Raw genomic sequence first — 21,605 nt, forward strand, 5'->3', positions numbered from 1 at the left:
TTATTATTACTACTACTACTACTAACTTGAAGAAGCATATTCAAAGAATGCACTCCAGAAACATGTCCTTGGTGTATGTATATAAATAACGGTGTATGTTGTTTTATTTGATGTATTTACTGTTATTCTATAAATTGTATTTTCTTTTTCAGTGTATGTAGCATGAAGGGACGATTGTGAATGCTTTCCAGGCGCCTTTAATTGGGTGTTTTTATACTGTGTTATTGCTAGTTTTATGTAAGTAAACAATTTAAAAAAACTCCTGCTCAATCATTTTTCCATCACTCATGAAAAATTACAACATGTTCTGTGTCAGCAAACTTCAATATTACATTTTCTTAATCCATGTTGGGAAATCGTTGGGTTGTCCTTTTGACCCTTTCTGTATCTAAAACAGTCCTACAATAAATCCTATTCTAACTGTTTGACCTTGCTTCTGCTCTTTATGCTAAGCTAAGCTAACCAGCTGCTAACAGATATAAGAGTGGTATTCTAAGCTAACTGTTGGTGAATAAGCACATTAAAAATGGACAACTTTTCCTTTAAGACTCTGCAGCCCTTTTTTTTTGGTTGCTGCACAGTTCAGTCTAAATATCGGAGCACTGAGCACTAAAATGAGCATATTAGCATACAGTTGAGTATCTGCGGCCCCAGTGGGAGTTGACCCTTATCCACTGCAGTGTTAGTACCCTGACCCTTTACTCTCTGAGCTCTACAGGACAGGGCTGCTAACACCCTGATAACACCGTGTCAGAAAAACATGCAAGTTGTAGCAGATGAAAAAGCTGAGCTTTGCTGTGGTTGTCAGACAGAACAGTCGCACCACACACACACTCACACACACACACGCTATAATCAATCTGCCGTGGTTCTTTCCCATTATTCAGACGTGTGCCAGGGGCTCTCCAGCGCTCAGCTGCTCATGCAATATTCAGCTTTGGGATTTACCGGCTGGCTGGGGAGACGGTGTAGTGAAGTGACAGAGCAGAGCCTGGTAGGGGTGCGTGTGTATGTGTGTATGTGTGTGTGTGTTTGTGTGTGTGTGAGTGTGAGTGTGTGTGTGTGTATCGGTCACAAAGCTCAGGAACAACCAAGCCTAAAATAGATACGAGTTCAACCTGTATGACAAGAGAAGACAGCTAGGACAGGAAGAGTATAAGTCTGTGAATGAAATGTGTACTGAGGTGCAGTGTGTACACACACACACACACACACACACACACACACACACACACACACACTAACAAACACACACAGAGAGAGACACACTCATGCATGCACACACACAAACAAATCTTGTTTGATCAATCCAGAGGCTTTCGAACTGTGAGCCGCACCCATTAACTTCAATTATCACGTTTATCATCAATATCCAGGTAATTCAGTGATAGCTGTCTGCATCCATGGTTACACTGCAGACTGAAACTGCAAAGAGCTCATTTAGATTGCTTTTAATGGTGCTGTAAATACATATAGGCCACAGAAAATCTGACAGCTACAGCTTCACAGTAAAGCTGGTATTCCTTCATTTGGAGTTAAAACATTAAAAACTAGGGGTGTCAAGGTCAACAGAGGACATATGATAAAGGAACACACACACTATAGACCCGCACATGCAGTATAAAATGAAAGCACAAATACATATACCGATACACTCATACACATTCATCCCCTCTTTGAAGTGGCTGAGGTTCATACATAAACCGTCTGCCTCCATCGCTCATGAATAATAAACAGACAACTGGAGGCAAAGTCTAAACTCCGTCCTGAGCGGTGCCCTCGCTTCCTATAAACCACACTCATATTTGCTCAGTGAATCTGTGTCAGTAGATCATTAAGCTCTGAAGGCCAACGGAGTGGCAGGAGATAGATGCAGCTCTGCTTTCGTCTTTTCACACCTCTCCCTCCTTCACCACCACCACAACAACAAGCTCTCCTCATGAAAAGGAGGCTGTGGATTTTCCTTCACGGTGCCAAACATAGGAATGCCATTACTTGTTAGGTGGAGGAAATACAGAAGGAGAAAAGACACTTCATATTTTTATCTTTAAAGCACAAAGGGGAAAAATGTGAGCTGCGATTCAACCTTGGTATTTCCTAATTGGCTCTGGGGGAAACTCCATAAAAGGAATGTGAGTGAATGTGTGCACATGAAAGATAAAGTAACAGACATCCACATGTTTGATTTATGCTGAAATAAACACAAATAGTGTAGTGTGTTAATAACGTATTAATTCATGAGAAGAGGAAAAACTCAACTTGGCAAAATGTATGAAAATATAAAAGACACTTGGCATTTTTATAATATGCATGCACGATTAAGCGGAGGAGAAGAAGAAAACATCAGCTGCATTTTAAATATAGTATTCCGATATTTGGTTTGGAGTAAACAACCTGCAGTTGTGTGTCTGAGTATGAGAGAGAGAATTTAAATTTTTAATTTGCACAGTAGGATAATAATGAGCACAAAAAGAAATTGTGCAAGCTTCAAAAGGATTAACCCCTGGGGTCTAAAACATAAAAAGCATCTTGAAATGAAACTGCAAGAGGAAAGAAGAAAACAACAGCAGTGAGACGACAAAAATCTAAACTAAATTGGACTAGACAGGAGCTAAATGACAGTAAAACTCAACCAGGGAACAAAACAAAGCATTAATAACTAAATACATTAGCAGCAAGTAAAAATAAAAGGTGTCGTCTGCTGCACTGGTTGTCAAACGTCCTTGAGGTAAATCCCATTAAAACATACTCTTCCTCACAGTGACAGTTTATTTTTGGGGCTCTGTTTTCACTTCTTCCATCTGTGCTTTCAGCTGTATTGTTGCTAAGTTTGAACCACAAATCAATTTTCTTGATTTTTCGCTTGTCATTCAATATTGAAACTGAGTCCCTGCTCACAGTGAACAAACATCAGCGAGAAATATGGCCACATTAGTTGCTTTCTTCTTCTTCTTCTGCAAGGTTTTGACTTCACAGTTGCATTGAAAATAAGAATACTGAATATAAAATGTGGTTTATTTAACTTATTATGGTATAATTATTGTAGAAAGTATGCATGAACAAAACAATCTCACATATTCCCTGCAGTACTAACCCTATAGGGGTATATGTACCCCAATTTGAGACTGGTTTGCTGGTTCATTTAAGGACATTACATATCTTGCAGACAATTTTGCAGCAAGAAATAAACTAAAAGGGAAAGAGGGAGGGACAGAAATAGATGAAAAAGGACAGAAAAAGATTAAACAGGAAGAGAAGCTGACAGACATTCGGAAGAAGTTAAATACAGAGGGATAAACATGATGAACTGGATTGGGGGAAGGGAGCGGGGTGGGTGTCATGTTCTCCTGAGACCGGGAACATATAGACCCTGAGGATACAGACCATCCCTCCTCCGCTGAAACTCAACCATGAAATTCCTCACACACGCCTCCCCGACTCCCCTATGCCCTCCCGCCCCGGCCTGTGTCGTCCCTAACGTCACTTTGACAGCTCAATAATTGACTGCTTATCTTTTATTAATAGACGGAGCCATTAGGCCATGGAGACACGTCTGGGGTTCAATGTGCACTCGCTCCGAGACAAAGCACGGCCGGCCCTCAGATCAGACATCTCCTCTTTCTTTTTGTCTCATATTTTGGGCATCTGCTCAATGCTTCACTGTACCGCTGCTTCTTGATTAGCCTCATACACAACAGAAGTGTCCTCTGGTGTACTGATGCAAAGGCATCGGTATCATTACCAAGCAGAAAATGAAGGGATTCTTTTCCAAACACCTTCCCAAACAGTCTACTTTTAGGGAGAAATGTGCTTTAATCTTAATTTTTACAACTGGAGCATAAGAGTGGCTTCTGAAGTCTTCAAAGAGACTAAAGATACCAAACCAGATCAAACAGCTCCCTTATGATCAAGACTGAAATATCACATAACCTCGAGATAACAAATTCAATCTTTATTCGCCAAGATCCAAACTTGATTGCCTCACTGACGTTGCCTCAGTTTAGTCTGACAGAGCAGACAAAGATAGAAGAAAAGACAGCGATTGATCAAAAGCTCAAATTTTACTTTAATCAATCTCTGATACAGGCTGAAAGAGAAGATTCAAAGAGGTCACTGTGGGTGACACAGTATGGAAAGCCAGCGGGGACAGAAGGTGAGAGGATTTGTCGTGATTACACAAGATCATAAAACAATTATTTAATTAATCTGTTAAAAATTAAACATGATTGGGGGATGATTAAATCAGCTCAATGCAGCATTTAAAAGAAGTTTCTTATTAACATGGCATGATTATTTTGTTATAATGTGCAAATAACAATTATATTGAAGACAAAATAAAAGTTTAAAATATTGCGTGTCCTCTTATATAACATCTGACGTATGTACAGCCATTCTCGTATCTCTGGGTCACTGAAATTAGGCATAGTGGTGCCTTGAGCTAAATACTAACATCAACATGCTAACTAACCTGACTGTGGTTGGAAACTGTTTGAAAAAGGGCAGCCACTTTTAAAATGTTTTTGAGCAAAACAGTCACTTCTCATATACGGCGTCACGCACACCTAATGTTAAATCACACCCGTAGCTCATGCTGTAGCTGCCAGCCGTTCCTCAAAGGACACTGATTGGTATAAAACACTGTTGTTTTGCACACAGATTGAAGCATGGCAAGATGGATTCTCGTGAGTCTAATTATGTGAGTCCAGCTGCCTTGTAACGTCCCCCCAATAAATCAGTTAAAAAAATCAAACAATGGGTGCAGGTGTTCTGGGGTGTGTTCGATGCAGCCAGTGTGTGTGGTGTTGCCCTTAAGAGTCCACAGTCAGCAGCTCTGTGAGGCTTTGAGCTGCATGCCAACATGCCCACAATGACAGTGCTAACATGTTGATGTTTAGCAGGTATTATGTTTAACCTGTTCACCATCTTAATTTAGCCTGTCAGCAAACAAACATTTGCTAGTTAGCAGTAAAAACAAAGTATGTCATGGGAATGTCATTAGTCTTGGAGGTATTGACCTAATGAAGGTGAGGGATGGAAAGTAACAAAAGTTATAAGGATTCATGGCAATAGGAGGTGGACCGACTGGACCATAGACTCCTGCTGTTAGCTTGACCGAAAATAAAACAGTCTAGACATTATATTATAAAACAACTGTCAACAGTTAATATTACATAGCCCTTGTTTTCCAAAAATCCATATATTAAACTTTAAGATGAAAGCCTTTATTTATAGCCCACTGAAGCTCATCCTCAGTCTGTCCCCATCCCTGCTATATGTGTTTGTCTGATCAGCTTGAGAAAGTCTCTGTAGGACAAACGACTGAAAACACACAAAGCTGAAGGTCCTTGTTTGCTCGAATGCACCTTCAATAACTCTTATCTCTCCTGCAGGGCTTTTTATGGGAGGATGAGCCTCCTTCCACTGCTTTAGTGGGATTTCATTTAGCAGCTCTGGTGTCTGCAAAGACCATAAACCACCATCAGCCTCAGTTCCTGTTCACACAGACTGGGAGATGGTGAGGGATGCCGATATTGATCGTTGTGTTTTTTCACACCAGGGTTCAAAGGAAGTTAGCCTGCTTAATACTTATTAGATCTACAAATAAACTTAGCTTATTGACTTTTGCTGGTCAGTTGGGAAACTAGTCAATGTGGATCCAATGAATGTTTTTATTGTGCCAAGTAATGCATTATTTAGTAACACAAGCCTCTTGCCTATCGTTTGTCTCTTATCTCATTATTTTTTACTGTCTAATAATATCTCATCATTGAGATTAATTTGTGGTTTTGATGACAATTGATTGCCAGGATGAGCTGTAATGAGTTTGGTGATCGTCTGACTTTTTCTCTCGTGCCACCAACAGGTTAATGTTTTCACTGAAACATCTCAACATCTACTTGATGGACTGGAACAGATTTTGGTACAGACATTTATAGTTTCCAGAGGATGGAAAAACTGTTAGTAGATTGCCATGAAATTTGGTTCTCAGATTGATGTTCTCCTCAGTCATGGGTATTGTAATAACTTTAACCTCAACTGTGACCATCACCCTCTCTTCCTGTTTAATCTTATTCTGTCTCTTTTCATCTATTTCTGTCCCTCCCTCCTTCTCAAGTTCAAAGTTATTAGAATCCAAACATTTAATATTTTCAATACCTCATCTGTACTTGTGTTTAATTAGCAAATGCTAGCATAATAACATTACCTGATAAATATAAGCATGTTTTGTCATTGTGAGCATATTAGCATGTTGCTCAAAGCAATGCTGTGCCTCATTACAGCCTCACAGAACTGCTGACTGTGGACGTAAAGGCAACACACACCGGCTGCATCTAACACCTGCACTCAGTGTTTGGTTTTTTTAAATGATTTATTTGGGCCATTTTATGTCTTTATTAGATAGCGACAGTGGAGGGATGACAGGAAATGAGGAACAGAGATGCATTCGAACCTGGGATGTCAACCCCGCCACTACTGAAGCCCACACACTGGGAGATTTTGAGGGGCTTCCACTCTCCAGAAAATCAGCAGTTTTATCACATTCACTCTCAAGATTTGACACACGCTGATTACTATACCTTCACTACTTCTTCTGTCTGTATAATATATCTGATGTGTGTGCAGAAATTACATTGTAAATATGCATCCCTGTATAGCTTTTGGGAGCTCTGTGAACATTTGCCAATGCACTCAATAGCTTCTTCAATCTCTGGAATGTGTGTATGTATGAATAGTTCATATTTTCCACTAAGGAACAAATTTTTCTTCTCTCTGCAAAAGAATAAGACAAAGGTCGCTCTCTAGCCTTGGTTTTGTTGTTGTAGTTTGGTTTTTATCTGTATTACCCCAAAATATCCACATTACTCTCCTCTGATGATTGGACATAACTTCATCGGACACAGCTGAGTTATTTCTGAGGCTTACTGAAGACAGCAGAGTGTCCGTCCTCGACGGCACTCACAAATAACGGGCTATTGAATACTAAAGAGCCATCCACAAAGAAAAGAGCTTAATAATCAAATCTCCTCACTTCTGCCCTGTGCCAGATATCCTTGGCCATGCTATTTGAAAGGCAGAGTGAGGGGAGGAGAGGCAGAGAGAGAAAACACTGGAGTAGCTCTGACGTAGAGCTGCGTTCACTAATCCAGAAGAAGAAATCTTTCTATGTATAATGAATGAAATCCATTAAAAATGCAGGACAGGGGGATATGAATTCCATTTCCTCCATCAGCTCAGAGTAAGAGTGACCTAGAAACAATTAAAAACACAGTGGATACTGAAACCAATTTCAACTCCGTGGAGATTTGTGCATCTGTGGTTACACAAGAGTATTTTGCACATATGTGTGTTTACTAGAGAGAAAAAGAGAGGTGGATGTCATAAAAGAAAAACGAGGTAAGTATGTAGGTTATGAGTCGGCACTGAGGTCTGCGGTTAAACCAGCTGACGCAGGACAGAGGCGGGCAAAGAAACATCAAGCACCCGGCCGAGAGCCAAAGTCGTTGTTTTATGTTTCGCAGCCAAAGTGCGGAGAATCTAATCCACTAAAGAACACAAAATGATCCGTGCCCTCTGAGAGCCCCAGGGGGCAGCAGCAGAAACTGGAATACAAATGGGACCTTTGTGTGCGGCAATCTGCAGCACGCTGCTCCACTCAGCTCCACCCATGATGCCAGACTGCTGGACACCCACTTTAATCATCTTTAGGCTCAAAAAGCATGGCCTTTTCAGCTAGTCTGTGCCAAGTGTTCACGTCCAGGACTTTTAAAGTCATTATAAAGCAAGATGCTGATCGAGGTCAAACTGAAATATTCAAACTGTCATGATAAAAATACTGATAAACATTTGCATATGTTTGTATGAAATACTGGTTGGTTCAGCCAGTTCAGCTGTAAGTATGTAGACACCAAAAAGTCCTTGAGGAACACTGCACAATATTTTTTTTAACCTGGCTGAAGGGATTTGCTTCCATTCAGCCACTGGTGTTAGGAGATAAGGCCTGACTCTCAGTTCATCCTAAATGTGTTGGAGGTTGTTGAGGTCAGGGCTCTTTGCAGGCCAATCAAGGTCGTCCACAACAAACCAAAAAGAAAAACATTTCTTCTAAAATCTGCCTTTGCACACAAGAGCACTGTAATGTCGAAACAGGAAAGGGCCTTCCCCAAACTGCTGCCATAAACACACTGTTGTCTAAACTATTATTGTAATCACAGTGTAGTTCCCTTAATTGGAACTAAGGGAGCCTTGCCCAAACTATGAAAACATTTAGAAAACAGACCAAAAGTACACGACACTTTTGGCCATATTAACCCCTCTTATTTCTCAATAATTGCTCTACTTCTGCTTTTTATTTTTCTCTTAATCTTCAGTTTCTGTTGCTGGGAACAGTAAACACAAGTTAAAAAAAAAAAGCTGCTGTTCTGATTGGTTCATACAGCCTGTGATATATATTTGTCAAAATTAGGAACACACGTCCACATTTTGGATCAATGGACAGAGCTTCCACATCTGAGAAGTGATGCCAATGCAGAAGTTCTTCTGTTGTGGCATAATATTGTTATAAACACACAATACAACACAAATACTGACACATTCTGGCCAGTCATTACAGAGTAAGTATAGTGCCATATGGAAGAACTGATCTCATCAGTGCCGCTATGTAAATAGCTGATGTTTGTCAGACTATAGAACAACACTGTCAGTTCTTCATGCTATATGTTGTATAATAAAACTGGTCAGAGAAATACAGGCGGGAAGGGACAACTTTCCTATGTCAATCAACAGGGTTAAAAGGCAACTATTTTGATAACTGATTAATTGTTTCAGTCACTTCAAGCTAAATTAAATAAAAATGGCAGGATTTCCTCTTTAGTTTCAGCCCTACCATCTCCATCAGGCCTATAAATACATTTTCTAAAAGCTAGATCACCATGTGAAAACCAGCCACCCTCCTGAGTTTAATTTTGAGCCATGGTGTCCGAGTTAGAAATTTAGACTAAAGGTGGATTAAACAAACAGCCGGCACTTCAGATCCCATTACAGCAGGATCTGAAGTGTCCTAGATAATGATTTTCATGCAAGTCGAGAGTTTGTTATGAGGACTTATAATAGCAAATAAAATAAAGAAGTTGGCCTAGCTCTTTTGTCTGAGTAATTTTAGAGTAGTCTGGAAATCAACTGCGCAGTCACAACAGAGAAACTACATCTGCACATATCTCTCCGTTGTTTGGTTGAAGAGCCTTTAGGCCAGGATCTCTCATCGTTGATCTGACAGGTTTCTGCATTATAGAGCGGCTAAAAATGGCAGAGCACTCTGTCCATTTATAAAAGTGTTTATTAACTGAAGTGGCTGAAAGGGTCACATTTCAGCCACCTAGACTCATAACAGTTTTAATCTGACGAAGTCCTCATGAACTAAATGTCAGTCTGAATTTTGTGGCTCAAGTGGAGGTTGTGTTTAATGCAGTATGTTTTAAAGTAAAAGCCCATTTTAGAGGAATGCTCCAAAAAACAACAACTTTGATTTGAATGTTTCCTGTGCATGTTATTAAATTTTTACATGATAAATCTGAGCGATTTTGGCATATGTTTATTTGTAATATCTTTAAACATTTAAAAACAAGAGCAGAGGTTGGCCTTTATGTTAAAAGTAGGTTGCAACCTGCCCACCAAGGCAAAGCCATCAAATTGAACATAAACTAATACTGCAACATCGTCCACTTCTCCTCTGTCAGTCTATGTGCTTGTTATGGTCCAAAAAACTGACCAAAATATAATAAATACACAGTTCCCACTTGTTGTTAGCATGATGAGCTGATTACAGTTGTAGTTTGTGAGCAACTGGAAGCTAAATACACTAGTGACAATCAGAAGCTGTGTACTGAGACAAATGTTGACAACTGTGTTACTATTTTGAACATCCTGACCATAAATGTGGACAGCAGAAGAATGGATTATGCTGCAATGCACAAAGCAAAGGTTTGTCATGTTTTTTCTCCTCACCATAACTTCCTTTGCTACTGGGCTCCAGCTACTGTTCTGAACCAGTAGGGAGTGAAAATCCAATTCTCTGCTGTCCAACTATATGCTCAGTCGGTTCCAAACACAGAAACATTCATCAACATATAACAACATTTGGTTAAGCACACAGCTTCTGTTTGTCACGACTAATGTTAGCTGCTGACATTCATCATTTGGGACCAGTGGTAAGCTAATGGAGCTGCATGCAGCAAAGTGAAACAGTGAACCACACTATAGTGACAATGGAAGCGGCGTATTTATACCTATTTTGGCAACATGAGTTTACAAACATGCACGGTAGAGGGCTGGATTATGATGGATTATTTCTGTGGTTAGTTTAATGGTATTTTTCTTTTTCTGTGGAACAACTTCATTATTTAAATCCACTGTAAATGCTGTGAACCAATATCATCTATATATATAATCCACTGTCCATCTGTACGCCCAGCATATTCCAAACACAACAAGAAAATATAATGAAATATAGCTAAATACACAGCTTCTAATTGTTGGTAGCACATTTATCGGACCCAGAAGCATATCTATGTTTTCCAGGGTCCTGAGTTCTCTAACCCCCTATCCCTAAAACTGTAGAACATAGGACCCTGGGAACATGGACTCTTTGTCATGTTCCCATTATGTGCCATTTAAATGTGAGAACACAGGAATGACTTTGCCAAATCCATGGTAAGCAACAAGGATAAACAGCTAACTGCACCAGTAACAACTGGAAGCAGTGTATTGAGTCACATTTTATCAATAATATCAATATTCTGAACATACATGTGGATTACGGAGCAGTGGATTATGCTGCAATATTGGTTTGAGAAGTTTGTATTGTGAGTTTGGTACTTTTCATGGTGAAGCCAGGTATCTTTAGCATAACATATTTGTTGACAGTTGTGGTCCGCCACAAGGGCGCAACGTACAAACTTGTTTTCAGTGGCATATTATTTTAAAATCGTGTTTTTTAAGCTTTATTGCGACACGGTGAAGAGAAGATAACATTGTGGCGAGGGGATCTGAGTTACATGTGATAACCACAGCTGACCATTTCCGAACAACCGGCTCCATGTTTCTGACCAGTTTTTTACAGCTGCAGCTCCTGGTTTTTGGAGCGTAATATTTCTTTTATGGGGTCACACATCACACGGTAACCCATTTCATTTAGTGAGCCTGTCTATTCTCTTAAGCTGTAACCAAAAGCTTTTAATATCCGCTGTCTGCTAAAACAAATATGGATTAAAGAGACAGTGGAGCTCTGTTTTACAGAGAGGTCAGATGCAAAACATCATTCCTTTCTGGACTGTATTTGTATTGCTTTTGGCGAATTATACAAAGTTGACGGGCTTGAATGTGAGGTTTGTTTCTTTGACGAATCATTTGAATCACTATCAATAATATAATCTCTACATCTGTACTCTGTATTACAGCAGATTAGCCAGACCACACTGGCTTGCTCAGCATCTGGGAGGCCACAAAGGTTATGTTTACAGGCTTGTAAAGCAATGCTTATTTCTGACTGGCAGCGATAATGAATGCTCATTTCTACAGTCATCCAGGGGCAGAGATGAAAGGTTTTAGTTGCCGATGCCAACCTCAGGATTTTCACTGCGTCCATCTGTCCAGCCAATACATCAGGGAGAAGTCCGGTGGAAACATGGAAGAGGTCATATGACTCAGCCACCCAGGAGCAGGAAGCCAGACGTGGCACAGCAGCTTCCTTAATGACTACAATATGTTAAACCTTCTTAGCTCTCCTCTCGGCCGCAAGTTTTCTAAAAGGAACCTGACCTACATTTCTCCTCCATGCTCTGAAAGGTTCTTTAAGCCTCACTGAAGGGAGAACTGAAATAGCAACTCCCTCTTTTCACACCGCAAGAGGCGAGCCTAGAATCCAGAATACGGGGCCTCCGTGCAATTAACCAAAACTACGACAATGAAAACGTGTATTTGTTGGCGATTGTACCCAATGCACTGAGATTTATAGGGAACAAATTGTCAAGGAAGATACAACACACTCCAGCAAAATGTGCACAACATTAATAATCAACAACAAATACTGGATATACCGGATACTTTTGCCATTACCCCGGCAGAGTGCAAAGTAATACAAACACTGTTGCTATGGAAATCAGTGACTAATGTATTACAAGGATTTCCCTGGAAGTCAGTGTTTGGATACACAAATCAAAAACACAGCCACAGTGGCAATAGTCGAGAAACAATAACTCCACTCAGTGCAGGAATTCACATTTCCACAGGCCAGAATAATCAATATGAGAATGAGGGAACAAATCAAGATGTCAGGGAATAAATCAAAATGCGGCACTCTAAGTCACGATGAATAATAATGACAACTAAATGCCTCGAGTGCAAAGCGTAAATATAAAAAATGGCAGGATTACTACACCCAATTGAGGCTGATAATATAGCATCACTAGTGAGGCATAAAATTGAATTTTAACCAGACAACCAACCAGGAAAAAGTCCATGTTATTAAGTTTTGTGCAATGACGTGACATTAAAGATTAAAGGAGCATTTCTGAAATAAAAGACAGCATTTCACACATTCTTCGCCCATCAAAGATGGAAAATAAAAACATTAACCAAAGCTGTAAAAAGAGTTTAACTACATCCTCCTTCCACCCCAGCAAATTTTGAGAAATGTATCACAGACCTGCATATGACAGTAACTTTAGGGGGCGTGGCCTCGACACCGACCAGAGTGATTGACAGACTGACTACAGCGGTGTTGTAGGAACAGCGAGCTGGTAGTCAGAGCTAATGAGCAGCTGCTGTCAGACTCTCTGTGTTTCCATCGCAGACACTGGAGCTTTTAAAGTCACTGGAAGTACATTTGCGATGTGTGTGGTGTGTGGTACCTGTGTTGTAGCTAAGATAGCAGCTGTGTTGTGGCTAATCTAACAGCTCAGAGAGGCTAACTCTACGTGTGAAGGGACTGTCAGTACTTGGGATGACCATCAAGGAAAATAATGTCCGGTGGTGGTTCCACAGCCGTTTCAAAAGCACAAGTACAAATTATTGTGCCAAAATAGAAAAATATTAGGTAGAAGATTAGCAAAATCCAGCATAAACTCCTTTGAAGGATGTATCTTGATCAGTATACATTTGAATATCAGCGCAGTGGTTTCACAGACTCCCACTTAAAGCAGAGGCTGGGGGAAGTGGGCCGTGACGTAAAGTAGTCCCAAACGATCGACTCTATCTCAGCATTTGTCTTGCAAGGTTGAGAGTGATATAAAACAGAAGATCCATTCTCAACCCATGAAATGCCGATTTTCATAAATTTGGTAATAATGTTAATTTTAACGCCAGCATTGATGTGTTTCATCACAGCACAGTCATATGACGGGTTTAAGTGTGGAGTACCTCTTTAAAGAGCATAGAAGAATAGCTCTTAAAAACGTATTATTAAATATTCTCCTTGCATATATCACTGAACTACAAAGACACCTTGGAACATTTTATTCAGGGACGGATGATTCAAAGCGGGATGAGGCAGCACACACAGCTCTAGATATGTCACTTTTCCTTTTGACTACTAAGCCTCAACTGTTTGAGAGCTGCCCTGATATAATCTCATCTACATCTGGCACAAAGTTTTGACAAATCTCTCTGCCTTTTCAGCCGTTAACCTCATTTTCCTGCATTACCTGTGAAAGTGCTGGAACATGTGACAAAGTAAACAGGTCCCAGGATGCCCTGTGTAATCACAGAGCTGTTTCAATAATTTGAGCAATATTTTGAAATAAGGCCACCTCTGCAGCCAGCGATCACAGAAAACCCAGTTCTACATGATGACGTTCTTTAGAAATGTAATTCATCTATTAGCAGAATTGAGATGGAAATGAGATTTGTGGATTTAGGTTAATCAGTGAGGTTATGTCAGCGCTTCTATTGTTGATGGAAGCCATGAGCAGTGCATAACAATTGTTTTAAATTGAATGAAAGTAGGGCGTTAAAGTTCATTCTTGACCTTTTGAATAGTAAATTGCAGAAATAATCTTAATTTAAGGTCCATATATAAGCTTTTTTTCCCCCAGAACTTATTAAAAATAGTGGGCTGTAGAACCAAAAGATGCTAAAATGCTCCATGGTGCTGAGGACAGCTGCAGAGATGGGTAGTTCATCACTTCTGCAACACATTTCACAACACAATTAGTAATTTTTTTTCCATTTTGAATATAAAAATTTAGATTAGCAGCTTTAATCGAAGAAACGTAACATTTTTGAAAGTTTTCGACACACTTTATCAACCACGGCTCGCTGCATTTTAAGGTCCAAACAACAATCTTTCTCTCTGGATTTATCAGTCCCTGCGGATATTGTTTTTTACTGAGCCCTTTCTGTTGATGAATGAAACCTCACAGTTTGATATCGTACTTGTAAGCTGTTCTTATCGTGTGTCAGGTTCAACTGGATGCCATTTAGTCTGCTCCGTGTCACACTGAGGTCTATTTAGACTAAAAAGAGCCACTGAAGGAGGCGTCGTGCCCCCAGACTGAACATGTACATTGACATATAAATTGGCCAAGGTTGGTTTCGCTCTGCCGCATCAGAGCTGACATTTCCCACCGAGAAGCTAACGTGCTGCTGAATTGAAGAAGAAATGTCAGTCTCGACTCCAGTGGCACATGTGCTTGTCCCATTTTCCAATTAGCATGAATTTAATTTTGGCAGTTTATGCTAATAAAACTATATTCAGAGCTGTGAAATACTGCACAGTAATAGAGTTTTAACTCCTCAAACACAAAAGCTGAAGTTTTTCAGCAATTTTCACAACCTTTATTCACTCAAAGATCTATCTATCTTTCTATTTCGCTGTGCTGTTTCTGCTAATATGATACTGAATATATAAATGCATCCTTGACACCACACATCTAGATTAAACCAGGATATATGCGATAATCTTCTGTTTATGTCTAGACTTTATCGGCTGCATAATATCCGTCAGACTGCTGCATGCCTTGACTGGTGTCCCTGTCATGGCCAGTTCAAGTTCACTACCTAAACCCAATGTAAACAATCACATGTGTCAGTTTTTTTTTGTATTTCAGGTTTCTGTGCACACAGAAACTTACTGTACATAGACTCATATAGCAGCTTTTTTCATGTCCTAAACCTATTCTGCTAAAAAGGAAGTGGATCAGCTGAACAGATATTATCAACACCGGTTCCTTAAAATCAAATATTGTCTGCAGGGAAATAATAAGAGAACACAAATAGCAGGCAGTCGGGCATGGCGCTGGGCACTGAGGCATGAGGAGAGTCAGCTGGAGGCAGAATTTATCAGCCTGTAGGGTCACAAAGCTTCTCAAATGTGTGTGTGTGTGTGTGGAGGCGACTGCCCTTTCCCGTCCTACCCTGTCTGTCCTCCAGGATGCGCTGCATCAGCAAGATGGAGGAGGCTGGGTGTCTTACATAAGGTCCTCTGACTTAACATTTCAAAGAGTATGGCAGGGAGATTAACTGGACAAAGACATCTGTATGAAAACAAGACGGTACTGGAGTTGACAGCGAGCAACATGGTTTATGACTTTGTCAGTCTGCTGCAGCAGTCCACTACTTTAGTCCACACTGAAACATCTTAACAACTACTGGATGGATTGCCATGACATTTTATACAGTCTTCCTTGGTCCCAGTAGGTTGAATGACTGACTGACTTTGATAAGTGCACAAAAAAATCTGTCTGAAGCCACAAAACACCTCAGCCTTTTTGCCACAGATGAAACAACCGTAAGCCAGCAAAGCTGGTGGTGAAAGCAAATATGTGTCAGTCTGTCCAGGATGCCCCTTGAAGACTCCTTTTGTGCCTGGCTGGGCAATTATAAGGCAAAATACAAATTTTTCTAATATTTCATAAAATCTTTTATTTTACAACTATAACCCAGGTTTATCCTATACACATTATTTGTGTATGTCCATTGTCATTTATCAAGCCAGAGAGAGGGAAAGAGATAACAACAGATGAAATGTCTTAACATTAAGGAGATGGATTGGCACACAATTTTGTACATTCATGGCTCCCAGACGATGAATCCTTTGAACACTTTGTTTGATCCCCTGACTTTTCTTCTAGCGCCACCACTGTTTGACACTTTTGGTTTTGAGAAAAATATCCCACCAACTATTTAATGGATGGCCATGAAATTCAGCACAGACGTTCATGTTGCCCTCGGGATGAGTTGTAATAACTTTTCCTCCTCCACCGTCATCAGAATTTTAATGAAAATTAAAATTAAATACTTACTTAAATACTGACCAAATACCTAAACTAATGATATTCCCATCAGCTTCAGCTGTACTTTATGTTTAGCTAATTAGCAAATGTTAGCATGTTGACGTGCTCAACTAAGATAGTGACCATGGTAAACACCATACCAAAGCAGCCTCACAGAGCTGCTGGCATGGCTGTAGACTCTGAGTCTTGTCTAAACTTTCAAACATTGGTACAGAGCAGGCACTGGGTGCAGGACAACAAGAACAAGAAGGAGAACATAAAACAATGGGAGGCTTTAACTGCCTCTCATTCATCCTACTCTAAATTCCCGCAGTGTGAGCATCCCAGGCAGCCAGGGGACAAAAGAGCAAGTGTCTCGCTGCTGCTCAAAGCGACATCTCAGCACTCTCGCCTCCAACAGGCCCAAATATGACAGCCTACTGGGTCCAGCTGCCACTCGAGGGCCCGTTCAATCCCGGCTCTGTCTCGGAGACTGGCCCCATCTCTCGCAGCACTTAGCCTCACGCCTGTGGGCTGATGTGCAGAAATGCAACTGATGCCCACTTCAGAAATACCAAGCTGGAACATCTTGCCCTTAGCTCTTAAGAGCAGAGAGGCTTAGGTGCTAACATCGCCAGCGTGATTGATTTTACACGCAGGATGGAGGCCTGAAGTGGCTCTGTGAAGTGAAGACACGACCATCTTTAGGAATAATGGAACAAATTCAGACGCCCTGAGCGATGAAAAGGCGGCGCTCATTCAAATGCCTCTCACGATGAGGTAACAGAACATAAAAGTAGATTTCGCATTCACACTCAGGATGTCAGACAGACACTTAGGCAGGCTGCTGAGGAGTCTAATAAGGACAACCCTTGGTGTACCCTTCATGTACTTCATATCCTGACTTAACATTATGAGCAGCAGACCAGATCCTCATAAACTCTCTGTGCCGCCTAATAAAATGTGCACGACAACATTTGCATTTCAGCAGCCAGTTCTTCTGACATCTGGATCTCCAGACCACAGGCAATTATCATTCAACCACCCTCTAAGATAGGCGATTAACGGCCCTCCCTTACCTATGATAGGTGATTATTAAGCATCTCAGCGAGGAGCAGCACGTGTCCTGAAGTGACTCTTGGAAACGTGAGATCAGTGCAGAGGCAGCACTTCTATAAGCCTCCCAGCCTAATAGCCTTGGGCTTCAGAGACCTCCGAGCCACAGCGAACGGGATTCATGGAGACATGAAGAAATTACGGGATAAATTGATCAAATCAGGAGAAGAACACAGTGTACCAGCTCAAATTAAAATATGCTACTTGGCCCTACATGGATGTAAAGCAGTTTGCCTGAGTGGTAGAACAGATGAACCCATGCGGGGTCAACAGATACCAGCAACACATTAGGGCACACAACGTTTATCCTGCATACAGCATGGATGACATAAACTCTCATTTTGGCAAAAAATCCTATGGCTTACTGTTAGAATCCAAGTGTGTCTACGTTTAGGTTTAAACCTGGATCACAACAAGGATGGGAACATGTTACTAGGGCCCTACACTTTAAACCTGGAATATATTGGAACATATAAGATTCATTAGTTGCTGCACTATCCAGCTACATCTTGCTTTGCCTTTGAATGCAGCCTTAAATTCATATGTCAAACCTTTATTTATCCACGACCTAACAACTCTTAAAGGAATAGTGCAAGAAGATGGTTAGCTTAGCTTAGCATAAAGACAGGAAGCAGAGTGGTAAAAATCTGCCAACCAGCAACTCTAAAGCTCACACATTTATAACTCGTTTGTTTAATCCGTACAAAAAACCCAAGTGTAAAAACATCAAGTTGCAGTTGAAAAAGAGGTCATGTGCCAGACTATTTTTGGGCCTGGAGCAATGATTATGTGGAACGAATCTAACCGTCTCCTGGCTTCATATTTAATGAGCAGATATGAAAGTGGTATCAATCTTCTTCTCCAAATCTTGGCAAGAAAGCAAATAAGTGTATTTCCCTAAAAGTCCAAGTATTCTTTTACCACAGCAACACTTATCAAGGCTGCTGCTGGCACGAAATACTCTCAAATAATTAAATATGACTCAAGAAGAGTTACAGTATTTTTTTTCAACATTAACTAAGGAATCAGCATGATGAGGACGATGTGCTTTGGATCCATTTGGCTGCGTAGGGTCGTGTAAATCATAAACCTAAAACAGATTTTAGAATAAATTAAATGAGTGAAAACATTGACTGCGCACAATTTTTATCACTAACTTCAAGGGTTTTGCTATATTGTGCAAAACAATTCTCCTATGTGTCTCCTCGAGTTCTTCTCAGTTTTGATTAAAAAAATCAAATATTAAAGGTGCCCTGGGGAGTTTCCTTGTAAACAAACAAATGTTAAGTTTACATTCAGTGTTACTCAATTAAACACGTTGAGGTTTTGTTTGAGGGGTAACAGACATGTTGAGTGTATTTACTTCCTCATAAAACATTTGTAATGCTAAAAATGAGTTTTACCATTACAGTTCTAACAATGACTCTGAAAACATGTTTTATTATAATTAGATGTTCCCCACTGTGACTGTAACAAATTAAATGTTGCTAATGTTTTAAAAATTGCTGAAATCATCTCCAAACTGCTGACATAACGTATCCACCGCCTACCAGCTCAACTAATGAGAGGTTACGTAACGTAACGTATGTGGTATCCGGAGTTCCCGCTCTTTTAACCAAATCATTTTCCAGGATATTTTCCAGGAATTCTTTTCTATAGCACTTCCTTAAAAAAGGTCATATGAGCTGCGGTTTCAGGCAAATTGAAAATATTAATTTGGCCACAGCCCACAACTAACAGTTCAAATCAAGTAGAATTTATTTTGTTTTACAGAAAATTCATGTTCTAGAAAGATAAAGTACCATTAACACCACTGTGCATGTATTTATCAGCAACAGCAACTAGAAATGTGAACACTAATAGACCATATGCATGTAGATGAGAAAATATCACAACAAGTCAGTTCCATTCTGCATCTGGTCAACCTGGTTTGAAGTCTCATAGAGTTTCTCCTACAGACAGTTTCAAACAAACTACGCACCCAGGTTAATGCAGGGGATCCAAGTGAGGGGCTAAAATACAAACATTTTCAGGACAACATCAATTATTTACAGGATATTTGGTCATTTTTATCAATTTCCAGGTGCTTCCACGACAGTCCCAGGACCCTGTTTATGATTACAGGTTTGGGTACAAGAGCACAGTCGTACCTATACTGGTATCGATGCATCCCTAATTTTTCGCATCCAAAGCAGGAACCTACTTGTTAAAAACTCTATACCGTTTCAGAGGTCAGAAACTCCACAGGGAACCTTTAAGAGACGCCAACAGACAAACTGACCTCTGAAGATCGACAGCAGTCAGTTTGTTTAGCCACCTTGAGAGGCTGATATCACCGAATGAGACAGTTGATTTGACGTCTGGTTAACAAGCAGAGTTCCTCCTGTCGAAACTCTGAGAGACGACGGTCAATACAGAGCTGCAGTGATCTTGATTGGCAGTTTACTTCACACAGGAAGCAAGGTGACTACACTGAGCCTCCATTCACACAAACTCACACTAAACAAAGCAGACCTTCACGGTCAAGCAGATTCATATGACGACCTACACCATTCAGGGTCATGGGGGATTGAACCTGCGACTGTTTTAGTTACAGGAACCTTTTTATCTACTTGTCCACTCTGCTGAATAACATCACAGTTATGCTATTCCTGGAAGTGAATTAGTCTTATTTCAGCTAAAAGCCATGCAATGTAATACGCACTGAAGGTATTAACTTAAGAGGATAGAGTGGGGCTAAGGAGAGAGAGTCATCAGTTTAAAATAAATAAATAAAAACACACAAAAACACCCCCCACCAACTCCCATATTAATTACAGCTTCTCCACAGGCTGACAGCTGCTGACCCACAGCAGGTATTCGTCAAGTGAGATTTAAACCCAAAACTCCTGAAATAGCATTTCTGTCATTACATCATAGTAAAAAATGTGCACTTAGTTTGGTTCTTAAAAGGAAATTATATCCAGGAATATTTATCAGATTTCAACATGATGTCAAAAAGCTCAGATTACATCTCCAGAAACAGTCACAAAAAAGGCAAAAAATGATCTTCTTTTTCCAGTGAGGTTCTGGCTACAGTTTTACCGCTAAAGAAGAAGATCGCATGTGGCTGCAAGCTTATCAGCATCAACGAAACAAACAACGGCTGCACACCAACTCCAAACCACAAATTAATATATAAATGGACGATGTCTTTTGATCCTGGTTGGATCTTTGTTAGGTCAGAAATGTTTTAAAAGTAGATTAAAAACAGACAGTTGTTTATACTGCTGCCAAAAGAGCCCTCACATTTGTTTTTTAATGTGAACCAGTCAAAACCCATTAAATCCCACATTTAAAAATGAACGTGTGATTTGTGGCTAAGTAACCGGTGCCTCATATCAAACATAATTAATTCAACTTTTATGCAATAAGCTAGAGCGATTATTCTCATTATTTATTAACCAACTTGTTATTTTCTTATTCTATTCTATATAACTGACTAATTGTTTGGCCTGTAAAACCAGGGAAAATTGTGAAAAATGCCAGATGACATCTTCATACAGCTGTTTCTGTCTCACCAAGTCCAAAAACCCAAAGAAATTACATTTTCTGTCCTAAAATGACAAGAAAACAAGCAAGTCTTCCGATTTGTGAAGCTGTAACAAGAATACCTCTCACATTTTTGCTTTTTAACTTACTTAAAATAATTAATCAATTATCAAAATAGCTGCTGCGGATTAATTTTCTGTCAATTGACTACTCAGTTAATTGTTTCAGCTCCAGTATGAGCTGCTGGAGCTCTGTGAAGACACAATGAGTGATCATTTTAGTTGATAATGTGGCCTTAATTCAGGAGTTTGTTACTGTTCTTTCTGACATGCAGGTCACGTTTGATTTTATTTAGATTAACATCTGTTATAAAGTACATCGACACAATTTAACAATGCAAATAAAGACTGATGAAGAAAAAGATAGTAAGTGGACCATTTTAAGAATTAACTTCCATGCTTAACTTTTTACTCCAACACAGGCAGAACTCCTAAAAGTTGAGAAAGTTAACCAGCAACTGATCCGATAATCCAATAATCTCTTTATAAACTATTTCTAATATTCCAAACTTTTAATAATTCCAACTAATTTCCTACTTTTCTCTATTTTGTTCCACTGCAGAATGAATATCTTTGGGGTTTGGAGCATTTGTCTGATAAAACAAGTATTTTTAAGACGTCACCTTGAGCTCTG

The 21,605-nt window shown here is 39.9% G+C and overlaps 1 protein-coding gene across 1 annotated transcript in view; it reads right to left on the minus strand.

Moving 5' to 3' along the window:
• The window catches only part of pacs2 (phosphofurin acidic cluster sorting protein 2), a gene marked incomplete at its 5' end in the record, with an annotated part of 61,561 nt that overhangs the window by 39,226 nt on the left and 730 nt on the right, over positions 1-21,605 (minus strand).

The sequence above is a fragment of the Morone saxatilis genome, unplaced genomic scaffold (assembly GCF_004916995.1).
Source record: "Morone saxatilis isolate NCDOM2014 unplaced genomic scaffold, NCSU_SB_2.0 Contig3, whole genome shotgun sequence".
Taxonomy (NCBI): Eukaryota; Metazoa; Chordata; class Actinopteri; family Moronidae; genus Morone; species Morone saxatilis.